The sequence below is a fragment of the Ictalurus punctatus genome, chromosome 21, assembly GCF_001660625.3.
Source record: "Ictalurus punctatus breed USDA103 chromosome 21, Coco_2.0, whole genome shotgun sequence".
NCBI classification, from domain to species: Eukaryota; Metazoa; Chordata; class Actinopteri; order Siluriformes; family Ictaluridae; genus Ictalurus; species Ictalurus punctatus.
Genome location: NC_030436.2, coordinates 10,942,591 through 10,956,802, shown reverse-complemented (window position 1 = coordinate 10,956,802; position 14,212 = coordinate 10,942,591). Strand labels below are relative to the sequence as shown.

Below are 14,212 nucleotides of genomic sequence, written 5' to 3'. Positions count from 1 at the left end.
TTCTGCCGGTTCTGCCAACAACAGCAACAACAACAGCAGCACTGCTGCTGAGGTGATACGCATCATTGCGGAGATTCAACACAGCCGACTTCATTCACATCGAATTTGAAGGAGAATATTTTCATAATGTGATAAATTAGGTCATAATTAATGAATTAATTCAAATGCCATCATGGGAAAGTTTTATTATATTTAATTTAATAACAAGTAAGTACATTTACAACAGCAAATGTTCGGATTTTGTACACATTAAATAAAAGTACACTCTGTAAAAACTTTTCTTTCTTTTTTTTTTGAAAGATGAGACAACTCTTTCACTGGCACAGTTCGTCTAAATGTTAGAGATGGCACGATACCACTTTTTCTTTTCTGATAACGACCCTGATACGGAAACCTCAAGTGAGCATCAGCCGATATCCATCGCGTTAAATTCTTTCTTTAAAAACTAAGATTTACAAATGATTTTCTTCATTTCTAACAATTATAACGGCAGTGTTTATTTAGGAAAATCACACACATCCATGGTTAATATAATACATAGAAGAAGAAGAAAAAAAAGAAGAAGTAGAGGAAAACATACAATCACTATAGGGGGCCTACGCACCTTGGCCCCCTAATAAAGTATAAATATAATCAAATCAGTCCGAATTTTAAAAAAAATAATAATAATTTATTTATTTTTATATATATATATATATATATATATATATATATATATATATATATATATATATATATATATATATATATATATACACATACACACACACAAATTAAGACTTTTGGTATAGAAACAGTCCAAAAAAATGAATCTTTTCCAAATCTAATGAATCCCCATGAAGACACGGTGTGTTAAGGTTAGAGTGAAAGACCTCGAGTTCCCATAGCCACGCTACAAAATCTAGTGGAAAGCTTTCCCTTAAAAGTGGAGCTTATTATAACAGCGAATCTGGAACTCAACATGCACGTATGGGTCTGATGGTCATGGGTCTTCAGTCTCTGACTGACCAGATCGTAATATGATTGGTACGTTGTGAATAATATGCAAATCAGCTCATTACACCGTCTTCAGTTGCTTGATAGAAACAGCAGTTGCTGCATTGTTTTTGTTTCACTGATGTTTTTCTCTAAAGCGGATCACAACTGAGCAGCTGTATCATGAACTTAAGTGTTAGCTTGATTCAAAATTTCTAATCAGTATGCCTCTAATGTGCTTCGGTTTTTTACACTTACGCTAGCGTATGTGCACAGTCGTATGCGTAGCTTTTCAAAGTATACTCCATTTGACATGTACGCACACACAGGCAGTCGAAGCATGCGCATTATGACAAACTTGTACCACCCCTCCTGGCCTACAAGAGTCAGTACAGAGCAGTAAAGCAGGTTTTTTGGTGTGAAGGATGACCAAGAAGAAGAATCACAACAACACGAAGAATGATGTTTGGGCAATCTCTCGCCACAATGCACAAATCTTTTTCTCTTTAAGGCTAGGATTATACAACTGCAGGTACTTTCTAACCTGCACGTGTTTCCGTCTCTGCCATTTTTTTCTTCGACTACATTGAGAATTAACGGCCCTGGGTTACTGTTGCCAACTTGTGGAATAACTAAATGGAGTAACTAAAAGTGCAAAAGAATTAAATGCGCACGTGTGACCGGCTAGAAAAATCTGGCGGCACATGTACAGTACGTGTGTACTCTGCTGATGACGACATTTGCGTCACACGTACTGTACGCTGTCCCTAGCGTACCTGTTAAAATGTTAAGTATTTGCCCCAGATGGAGGTATTAGGAAAGGTTTTGTTTTTTTTTTGGCTGTCAACCGTAACTAGACAACTTGAGACTGGTATATATTTTACACTTGTAAAACATCTGGCTAAAATGTGTGATTAATTTGATTTAAATGCACCCTGGGTACATTTCACAGAATGCTCTCAGCATTATCTATAACGTAATGCACCGCTAAAAGGATGAAGAACCAGAAAGGCCCGGTGATCTCATTAGGCAGTTTCCTGGTTTCATTCGGAGCCTTTGTGCCTGAGAGAGAGGTCTGGATGGAGTAGGCACAAGAGACGGGTCTGTATGGAATGGGGGAGAGAGATCTGTATGGAATGGGGGGAGAGAGATCTGTATGGAATGGGGGGAGAGAGATCTGTATGGAATGGGGAGAGAGAGATCTGTATAGAATGGGGGTAGAGAGAGAGAGATCTGTATGGAATGGGGGGAGAGAGAGATCTGTATGGAATGGGGAGAGAGAGATCTGTATAGAATGAGGGGAGAGAGAGAGATCTGTATGGAATGGGGGGAGAGAGAAAGATCTGTATGGAATGGGGGTAGAGAGAGAGAGATCTGTATGGAATGGGGGTAGAGAGAGAGAGATCTGTATGGAATGGGGGAGAGAGAGATCTGTATGGAATGAGGGGAGAGAGAGATCTGTATGGAATGGGGGAGAGAGAGATCTGTATGGAATGAGGGGAGAGAGAGAGATCTGTATGGAATGGGGAGAGAGAGAGATCTGTATAGAATGAGGGGAGAGAGAGAGATCTGTATGGAATGGGGGAGAGAGATCTGTATGGAATGGGGGTAGAGAGAGAGAGATCTGTATGGAATGGGGGGGAGAGAGAGATCTGTATGGAATGAGGGGAGAGAGAGAGAGATCTGTATAGAATGAGGGGAGAGAGAGAGAGAGATCTGTATGGAATGGGGGGAGAGAGATCTGTATGGAATGGGGGAGAGAGAGATCTGTATGGAATGGGGGGAGAGAGAAAGATCTGTATGGAATAGGGGGAGAGAGATCTGTATGGAATGGGGGGAGAGAGAGAGAGATCTGTATGGAATAGGGGGAGAGAGATCTGTATGGAATGGGGGGAGAGAGAGAGAGATCTGTATGGAATGGGGGGAGAGAGAGATCTGTATGGAATGGGGGGAGAGAGAGAGAGATCTGTATGGAATGAGGGGGGAGAGAGAAAGATCTGTATGGAATGAGGGGAGAGAGAGATCTGTATGGAATGAGGGGAGAGAGAGAGATCTGTATGGAATGGGGGGAGAGAGAGATCTGTATGGAATGAGGGGAGAGAGAGAGATCTGTATGGAATGAGGGGAGAGAGAGAGATCTGTATGGAATGAGGGGAGAGAGAGAGATCTGTATGGAATGGGGGGAGAGAGAGATCTGTATGGAATGAGGGGAGAGAGAGAGATCTGTATGGAATGAGGGGAGAGAGAGAGATCTGTATGGAATGAGGGGAGAGAGAGAGATCTGTATGGAATGGGGGGAGAGAGAGATCTGTATGGAATGGGGGGAGAGAGAGAGAGATCTGTATGGAATGAGGGGAGAGAGAGATCTGTATGGAATGAGGGGAGAGAGAGAGATCTGTATGGAATGGGGGGAGAGAGATCTGTATGGAATGAGGGGAGAGAGAGAGATCTGTATGGAATGGGGGAGAGAGAAAGATCTGTATGTAGTAGGAATTACCGGCATTGTGAACCGGCATTGTGTCTATATTTGACATTTCCAGGTTTCCTGTTGAACTGAATCCTCCTCCTTCCAGGTTGCTCTAATACTAGTTAGACAAACACTGCTCTGCTAATGGAGGAAGAAATGCTGCAAGGATGGTCCAGAATTACTAATGAAACATGGCAAGAATGCGGCGAGGTGTGAACACACGCCTGCGCGGTGAAGGAAGGAAGGGAAAAGAAGACGATGAAGAGATTACAATTAAAAATGTGCAGCCGAAAGATCTGAGAAAGAGCTGACTCGGCGTGCCATTCAAGCAGTGACAACCAAGATCCAGAAACTATGAAGGATTAGGAATGACTGGAGTAAAATTACAAATTACAATCACAAACGTCCAGAGATTTAAACTGTTTAGTTAAAAACATAATGAGATTTACAATACAGCTATGTGTTACAGGTTTCCAGCAATAAATAAATAAATAAATAAATAAATAAATAAATAAATAGACAGGTGGAGTGGAGATGTGTATCCTGGACCCCTGAAGAGCAAAGATCTGTCCTCTATCCCACTCTCACACACACACACACACACACACTTACTTTTGCCCTCAGCTTTACCTTCAACAGCCCTGATGAATGTTTTTTGTTTTTTCTTTCTTTTTTCCCCGCATTAATGTTCCAAGTGAGAGAACAAATATTCCAAATACTCATGGACGCACATGTACACACCCCTGATGATGATCAATCACGTGTGATAAATATGCTGCTCCATGGAGTAATGAAGCGAGATGCCATGTCTAAATTTTCACCGCAGCATAATTAAAGAGAGCGGTTAAGAACGTCTCCGAGGAGAGCATTAATGCTCCGAGACTCTTAGTATCCTCCAGAGGACTGCGGTTTAGCAGCGGGTATGCTATGCCTAACGATCTAAGCTTTAAATAAATAAAATAATAATCACTTTTATTTTTTAAATGAAGGGTCAGCGACAGATAACATGCTCAAAATTTCACCACTCAGAAAATGTCAGGTGGCGCAATCACACATTAATGAAAAATTTTAGGTTTCAAAGTTATTTATTGTTACAGAAAATGTGTAAAAAAAAATTGCACAGTTTTACATTTCATTACTATTTGTTTAAATCCATGAATTCTCTGCTTGCACCATTTGACTCCGTGGTTGTTCCACCTGACTCTTCAAGCTCTTATAAAGTCAAACAAGCATCTACTTGGACACCGGTCTACATTATCTGTGCATGAAATCTCGCCTGTACGTAATTTTTTCAAGTAAGTGAACATTATTATAAATAACAATACATTTTTAATGAGGTCATACCACCTGACAAATCAGTTCTTTCATTGTTTGTGAAAGAGCTACTGATCCTCGTCGCAAGATCTTCTTTATGACGCAATACCCAGCCCACTTTGTCTTAAAAGCGTGCCAAAACAAAAGTCTGTTTGATGTCGGAAATGCCCCGTCATTATATATTATGTAAAAAGCTGCCCTATTTTACATCATTTTATGCATGTAAGGGTTTTGAAAATAAAATCACAGCAAACTATTTTACTTCAAATTATATTTTCAATAATGTACTCAAACTGCATGTATGATCGAGACGGTCACACCTGTCTGATCTGTTTAAAACTGTTTTAGCCTCCTAAATTCTACTGACTCACTGAAGATTCATATAAAGGAGGATATTATGGGTGATACAACTTGAATTTATTAAATTATTATAAAGAAAAATATCCAACATGGACACATAAAAATACATGTCATAAAAAATTACAGACCCCAAACTTCTTTTAAAAAAAAAAAAAAAAAAAAAAAAGAAAAGAAAAAAAAGTATACATTTATTTATTTATTTTTATAAATACACCACCTACACTAGCCATTTTATTTATTTATTTAAAAATATGTTTATGAAGAAAGCACCAGTGTGGGAGGAGCACTCTAACAGACTCCGCTCGAGTAGATTACTTCAGAAAACCCATTTCAAAATTTCATTAGCTGGGGCAATTACTGCATTATGGACGCAACATTCGAACTTGTATTGACTGTTAAAGTGCATCAGCCACATGCACAGGATTAGGGGAGCGTGCACAAGGAGTCATGTGACCTTTCAGGGGAACGAAGAACAGATATGCATTTCTTGCTCGACATTACCGTAGACTTGTCCATACAGGATTTCATATATGTATTCATGTGTATGTATATGTATGTGTGTGTGTGTGTGTATACACACACACACACACACACACATATATATTTATACACATATATTTTTTGGAAACATCAGCATTTGAATGCTATAAATAAGCAATTGCAAAAGTTGTGCTGAATGTTTACCGTCAAACAGACTTGACATCTTTTCATCAAACAGTTAATTTACTTACACATGGCCAATTGATTATTAGATTAAAAACATGAAGGTTTTACACAACATTACTACAATTTAAAGGGCATTGTTTTCTCACGCGGTGATTGGGCTGCTGTAATTCCACACAAAGTAAAAGCCTGAATTACACCAAATATGCGCAGTATTTCAGTACATGTGCACCACCTTATTCCTGAAGCTACTGTAGAAATCGTCTAATAGGGGAGAAACGTCCGGTAACAGCTGAAAATGACATAATCGCACATTCCTCAGTAAATGAAGGAAGGGAGATCATTTGACCACATTATTTAAATGTCTACAATAATAAATTAACACTGAAACGCAGGACTATTTTGGTGAAAACTGTATCAAATTTTTTTTTTTTTTTTTAAATTGTCCAATTAAAAACTAAAGAAATTTTTACAAATGAATAATGAAAAAAAAATCTTGATACAAACGATATCTCAGAAAATTGTATCATCATGACGTATAATATCGAGATCATGATAAAGTATCCTAGTATCGCCCAGCCCTAACTTTGGCATTCGGAACTCGCAATTAGGTACAACGTAGATTAGCTATTTCAGTCCGTCTCTTGCGAAGGATCACAAGGAACCTGTCTAATATGTCTAATGAATCAGCATTTCAACCAAGAGTGGATGAATTGACCAACATACGAGCGCTACGATGCTTACGTGTGTTTAGATGTGCCTACCATCGGTCATTTTATAGACACTCTACAAGACATGGTAGATCCTGGGGGCAGAGCTTTGTGAACAAAAGAGTAATCTTATCTAATGCACCTTTAAACTGAAGACTAGAGCTGCGACTAACTATTGTTTTCATAATTGATTAATCTGCCGTTTATTATTATTATTTTAATTTTTTCGATTAATCAAATAAAAAAATTTAATACCATTTTTCTGTTTATTTAAAATAAAAACCAAACTGAGCGTTACAAATATAAACTTCAGACTAAAACTTGATTAACACAACTGTTAGCCCATATGTGTGTAATATATATATATATATATATATATATATATATATATATATATATATATATATATATATATATATATATATATATATATATATACATATATACACATACACACACAATTAAAATTATATACAAATGTTATATATTTATTTATATACATTAGTTTATATTATATAATAGTATTTATGCATTATTTTTAATAGATGCATGAAAAAACCCACTGATAATTAAACTACAGTCCTAAATTAATAATAAAATCTCACTCTCTCTGCACCTCATGGTTTCTGTTCCTCACTGCCTTTAGGCATATTGTTTTACGCGTGTTTACTTTGATCGTAGAGTTTTAATCAGACGTTACAGATCTTACTCACGCTCCCACTGTTTATCACCACGTCTACACTGCGAGTGAGGAGCAATGTGGCCTCGTTACTAATAGATCACTTAAAGATTGCTCCTGTTTTAATAAACGACAGAATTTACACTGCAAATGTGCAGATACAGCATTTAATAACAATAAACTTGATTTAAACTAAACGTTTTAAGCAATTCGTACAACTTTCCACAAGCCCTTGCACATATAAACACAAGTTTGTGCTCGTGTATCACTGCCCTGCTTCCATGCTACACAATCCTGGCCTTGTAAAGTTTACAGGTTACTGTCTTCTACACTACACTGTATATAAAACGGTCCCCTGCCTTAGAGGACGTGGGGGTCGCACACTTTTTTCTGCTGTCACTTGATGATTATGCCTCCGTCTGATGGTGACTGAGATCATGTTGGGTGTAAAAGGTAACGTCGACTCCGAGTATTCTGTTGAAGCTAGCTATATCGCATTACGTGCGTTTGACGTCATGCGCCATCGTCTGAGAAACAGTTTATATTTTCGGTCAGTAAAAAACCGCTCGAGTTCCATTTGAGACAATTTTACCCTTCTAAAATGCACACACTAGACGGTAGAGTACGTAGCACGTAGTGCAAGTGTATAGTATGTCATTTGGGACAAAACTTTGGTCTGTTTTCGGTACAGAAGTAACGCAACGAGTAAACGTGCCCTGTGCCGCACGCAGACCGACTATTCGATAATGAGATGGTTACACTGAAGCATGTGTGTAAGGCTTTAACTCCTTATAATACAAAGACTGAATTACCATTTCAGTCACCTCCCTCTGACCTTGAATATAACCAACGTAATTACTTATTACAATATCAAAAGTCCACTTCCAATTTCAGAGTCCAGATTACAGATTCAATCAAAACACCAAACAGGTTATGCTCACTGCTCTGTTCTGAGGATTTCGATCTGTTTGTTTGGAGTATTCCTGCAATATTAAACATGCTGCAGTTAAATCTACGTGAAACGGAGTCTGCTTGGAATTATTATTATTTAAAAAAATATAAAATAAAATAAATGATGCAAAACAACACGGCCCTTGTATTTGTCATGTTGTATTGCTGAGAAAGCTGGCCTGAGGAAATGTAGGCACCTGATTTTCTCTGGCTCTGGTTTATAACTTACTGCACCAAAACCCTGTGACCTGCGCCTACCTTCCCTTCCCCAAGCCTTGGCCCTGCGCCCACATGCTGAGCAAACCCGTCCACACGCGCCGCAACTCGGGCAACCACTTCGAGCAACCTTAAAGCGAACGCCGCCCTCCGATGAACAACGCCGCCGTGAACCTCTGAATGGAGTTCTGTACCGTTACCGTGTTGCGTAAAATGCATGTGCACTGCAGCGCTCAGGTGACACGTCAATCGAACGTCTGAGTTTTTGTGCAACTGGTTTCTGAATCCTGTCTCGAACAGACATGAGAGCATGACATGCTACAAAAAACAACAAAAAAAAACCCCGGTACAATACGGTATGCAGATAAGAGGCATGAGAGCGATAGAACCTGCACACATGCACACACAAAAGCATTGCGCGAGGAAGAGGAAGATGAAGATGATGAGGAGGAGGAGGATGGAACGACAGATCTAGCGATGTTGTTCGAGAACCCACCTCTGTCCTCTGCCGACGCTTGACGATGGAGGAGATTGGCCCGGGTGCAGACAGATTTTTGCTCCTTTGATTTGCGGGAGAAAGAAAGCCGGCAGCGGTGACGGCGGAGGAGGAAGAGGAGAGGAGAGGCGGCGGGGCAGAACGAGACGACGGTGGGGAGCAGGTTTGGTCTCGCCGTGCCTAGCCGCGCTGCTCTCCTGTCAGCGTGAGAGAGAGTGAGAGAAGGTGGAGGAAGGGAGGAAAGGGGGGTGGAGAGAGAGAGAGAGAGAGAGAGAGAGAGAGAGAGAGATGGAGGGAAAGATGAGAATGCAGAGAAGATAAAGAGAGAGAATGCAGTGAGTCTTGTGTGTGTGTGTGTGAGAGAATAGAACAGGGAGCGGATGCATTAAAGGCAACGCTCCCTCTTTTTCATATCTCGCACACACACACAGACACACACCCTACCTCTCTGCACAGTCAGAGGAAGAGTCAGCATATGGACAAACAGTCAGTGCAAGACACCGGAGGAAAAAAAAACAAACCCCTGCTGAAACCGTTTCCAAAGAACACAATATCTCTCAAGCTCTTGCAACACACTCTGAATTAGCAGCGTCACTTTGTGTCTCCGTGTTGCAATATCTGGATCACTAGGCTGGTGAAATATTTACATTATAAGTAATAATAATAATAATAATAATAATAATTCCTCCACTTTTGTTCAGTTAACAAATTAGGCATGACTTAGCATTTCACCTGAATCCATCCATCCATTTTTCATACCGCTTTTCCCACACAGGGTCACATGAGGGCCTGGAGCCTATCCCATGGGACATGAGGGGACTGATGCCGAGGCGCCTTAGTACTTTAACCTGTCCAGCTCTCTAACCTCCACATCTGTGCACACTTTGCGCAATCTGATCAGCTTCCAAAGCTTAAACTTTTACCCTCTGTCAACACCATCACCACAGAGTATCGACAACGTTATACCGTATAGCTGCACTGCATTCTGGGACTTTGTGTTCAGTGTTTACGCTAAAAATGCGCCAAGGATAATGACTTCCCCATGTGACGTCAGTGACACGCAAGTGAAAACACCGCATGGGAATAAAATATAAATAAACAAATACATTGCCAAATAGATAGACAAATACATCAGTGACCAGCAAATCAGCACTGGAATGTCTAAAATCCTCAGAAACATTTCAATATAAACATATTTCAGGGTGGACATTTTGTTTGAGACACTATAACCTGGGCTGCATTTGTTTTCAGAAAGAGAGAGCAGAATTACAGAACAGATTAGAATCACTTCCCCACTTGAATAAGTATTATTTGTGTAATTTAATTAGGTACGGTTGGCTTGCTACAAAGTGCTAATGTTGTAATTATTAGGTGCACACTCAGCCGGTTCTTCTTCAAACGCCTGTGAGCGAGTTGTTTACCGACGCCATCTGCGTTCCTACACACTGCCGCTTTATGCGTTGGACATGGCCAGGTTAACAGTGCTGGCTTGCACCCCCCACCCCCCACCCACCCACTGCCTTGATTCCGCAGAGTCACTCGATTCAAAAATTCATGAAGTCGACACTGCAGCACTCAGTGTGTGTGATGCCAGGTTGTTCCTTCTCTCTGTTCAGGCTGTAACATTTCCCCACACAGCTCACATTAATACACTGCTACATTGCAGAGGCTTGGGGACTGCAGTAGCTCCAGCGCTGCTCTGCGCATCGTCTCTAGTCTGGCTCGATTCCAGTACCGTCACGGACACATCGCAGCTTAAGCACGTCCTTGCAGTGGGACGGCCGTATGAACTTCCTCGTATTACACTGCACAATCGGCCCATACGCTGCGCTACTCTTGGCCTGATCAGAACGTGATGAATTAGCGGAGACTTCCCATATCTCAGAGATTTAAATCCATCGGGGGCTAGCGATATTTAGCTCCTTTCAGCCCTTTCACCTCGCTATAAGTACAGTATGTACAGGGCTCATTGCTATTTTATCTAACTGGAACACAAATTTAGATCAACGTTAAATAAACTCAATTCTTAAATAATTCCTCACTTTAGTAGTTAGTAGAAGTTATTCTGTTCAAGCTTTTTCCTTTTTAAAGTGCTAAAGCAGTAAGAATTTAAATAAACAGAAATTATGTAAGTAAATTACAGTGCTGTGAAAATGTATTCGCCACATCCTGATTTCTTCCGTTTTTGTATCTCTCATACTAAATAGTTTTCAAATGAACATAGAACATAAAACAAAAGCAAACAAAAACAGACACATAAAAAACGTTATCAAACATCTATCACCCATGTGAAAAATTTATTGCCCTCTTAAACTTAAAATCTGGTTGTGCCACCTTTAGCAGCAATATCCGCAACCAAACGCTTCCAATAACTGGAGATCAGTCTTTCACTTACTTCTACAACTAGGACTTACTCTTATGCTTTTGATCATTGTTTTGCTGCAGAATCCAGGTCCTGCTCGAGTTTCAACTTACGGACTGAACACCAGACATTCTCCTTTAGAATTTTTTGGTAGATAGCAGAATTCACGTTTCCCTCCTCAATTACTGCAAGTTGCCCTGAAGCAGCAAAGCATCCTCACACCATCACGCTCCCACCACCATGCTTGACCGTAGGTATGATGTTCTTTTTGTGGAATTCTGTGTTTGGTTTACTGCAGATGTAACGGGACCCCTGTCTTCCAAACAGTTCCACTTTCTACTGTCAATTTGTAACTACAGGGGCAAATACATTTTCACACAGGCCCAGTTGGTGTTGGATAGCTTCGATAAATAACGTTATCATTTAAAAAACACATTTGGCGTTTACTCGGGTTGCCTTTGGTTTCTCTTAGATTAAGTTTTAATTTCTGAAACAATTTAGGACGAGATACACACAAAAACAGAAGAAATCAGGAAATACTTTTTCACAGCACTGTATATTTATAAAGCACATTTAAAACAACAAAAGTCGACCAAAGTGCTGTACATACTTTGCTTTTTATTAGAGATCGAGGATATTGTGAAATATCGTGTTTAACACCTTTCTTTTTTAAATCAATTTAATTAAAACTGGTTAATTAGTAGCAGCTGAATTGATGTTAATTTATTCGAATGGAAAAAAAAAAAAAAAATATATATATATATATATATATATATATATATATATATATATATATATATATATATATATATATTTTTTTTTTTACATTTTTTTTAGAAATTTAGATTGATCTAGACTGCTGTCAAAGCTGCTGTTATAAAGAATGAATCAACACCTTCTGACCAATCAGAATGAAGAATTCGACGGCGCTGTAGTATAAATCACAATTAAATGAAAATGAGTGATTAAAAACTCCCACGTGGGCTCTAAAGCAGTAAAAATGCTTAAGCGCTCGCCACGTGGCTGGAAAATTGAGTCTTTAAATCCCAGCCAAAAGGGCGCATAATTAACCCTGTGTTCTGGGTCTGAAGGGCACCTCGCCATTCCTCAGCCTCGCTCTAAAGCCAATCATGTACATCTGTGCCACAAAAGGCTAGTTAGCACTCAGTCATGGGATATGTAAAGACTCTACAATCAGTGCAAACTGGCAAGGGTTAATAACAACAACAACGCATTCATCTTTAAAACATCAACTAGGATATTTACTGTGTATAAAAAGTGCTCAGTAAAAGCTGGGTTTATACCAGACACACCACTTTGTCTATGCGTACAGATGATGCGAGCTATCTTATACACACCTGGATGATTAAAAGTGACATTCGCTAGAGGGCACTTCAGAGCCAATACAGCCCTCTCAGTCAGGTTTCCAAGTCTAACTCTAAAATGTAATTAAACGCACAAGCTCTGCTTACAATCAAATGTTTTTACAAATCTAGAACATCCAGGTTAACATTCAAGGACATGCGCAAGTGATGTGCCAAACGACCACAAGTTATGCATGGCAGCCATCTTATGCTTATGTGCAGATAAAAACAAGTACATTTGAGCATTTACACATCCACATGAACCATCCGACGACAAACATGTTGCATGCAAACAATATCTGTGCTGCCAATAGCCAATTATGAACATCTGTTAGGGTTCCCTCAAACACCTCCAACCACCCAATATCATCATTTTATATGCAAGAATAAACAGAATTAACATTATCCTGGATGTCAGGAATAAACAAAAGCAAAAAACAAACAAACAAAAAAAACACACACACACAAAAAAAAACCGGAACAAGTAACTGTAGACACTAGCTAGTTAGTTAGCCACAAACATTTTCCATTTCATTACATCAAGAAAGAGCACTGCCAAATTGACTGAATCCAAGTTTAGTTTACTTGGATGGACTAGCATTAGTTTATCCAATTAATTAGCATTATTATTTATCTCTTTTTTGCGTTTTGTTCCCCACCCCAGACAGAAACGAAAGCTTCATGATCACCGCTTTTTCGTGATCTTGCGTTAGTTACAGAATTTACCTGCGATTTCTATTCTTTTGTCACTACAAGGAGGCACCCTGGGGGTGCAAGATACATAAACCTTTTTTGCAACCTTTTTCTGTGTATCTATTACAAAAATGATGTTTTTACCTATAGAGCCGCGTATAGCAATAAACGGCCCCGGTAGTTCGCTCTCTCCACACGTGTTCATCTGTCCTACAAAACCACGTTAGCAGTAGATCAAAAGTGTGATCGGTGTTGTCATTTTTAGTAATTACTTTACAGTTGGAAACCGAAGCCGTCCGCTCTGAAGTCCCATGGTGAGCCGCAGGTTGAAAATGACTGATCTATATAAAGCGCTGACATTATTAACCCTATTAATAACTGTGCCACTGGGACAAACTACTGTTCCTCAGAGCTGGTAACGCCCTACACTTATTCACAATATTCAATTACTATAAATCCTCAAGCCCCTGCTCCACCGGAGATTTTACACCCTGAAAAGAAAGTGGAGATTTATTACCGTTAAGTGGTTAGAAGATATTAGCTGTTTGTGTTCTGCAAATAATAACCAATCAATGCGCTACTTTATTCTGTTAGTACAGCATTAAAGAACACTCATGCTGGACAACTTATCGATCCGGCCCGACAGCACGAGCGGTCCGTCTGAACGTTACAACACTGTTTCATTCGAAACAAATAAACCCTTAAGAGCAGTTGTCCTGTTTATTCGTGTGTTTCGTATTACAATGTAGCCTTGAAGCCTTTGTGAGAACAGGTTAAAAGATAACAAATAAACAACATTTAAGCAACATCGCACTAGCAAGAGAACTGTAGTTATGAACATCGGCACACCCGTGGTTCGACTGTAGTCACGAGGCCGCAGGTAATCACGGGTAATTACAGCCGTGCTGATATTCAGTACAGCAGCGAGCGTGTGAGATATTGCGTTTATACAATCGTTCGCA

General features: G+C 39.6%; 1 protein-coding gene across 9 annotated transcripts in view; it reads right to left on the bottom strand.

Moving 5' to 3' along the window:
* Nucleotides 1–14,212, bottom strand: part of kcnab2a (potassium voltage-gated channel subfamily A regulatory beta subunit 2a) — a 78,487-nt gene that overhangs the window by 61,120 nt on the left and 3,155 nt on the right. For 3 of the 9 annotated variants that reach the window (XM_047149580.2, XM_047149577.2, XM_017450659.3), the window contains one exon: nt 8,832–9,028. The exons of 5 other annotated variants lie outside the window; for them this stretch is intronic. The gene's annotated coding sequence lies outside the window, so the exon portion shown is untranslated. Of the gene's footprint in view, nt 1–8,831; nt 9,029–13,394; nt 13,562–14,212 lie in introns of those variants that run through there. One more of the 9 variants, XM_047149579.2, reaches the window with a different exon arrangement.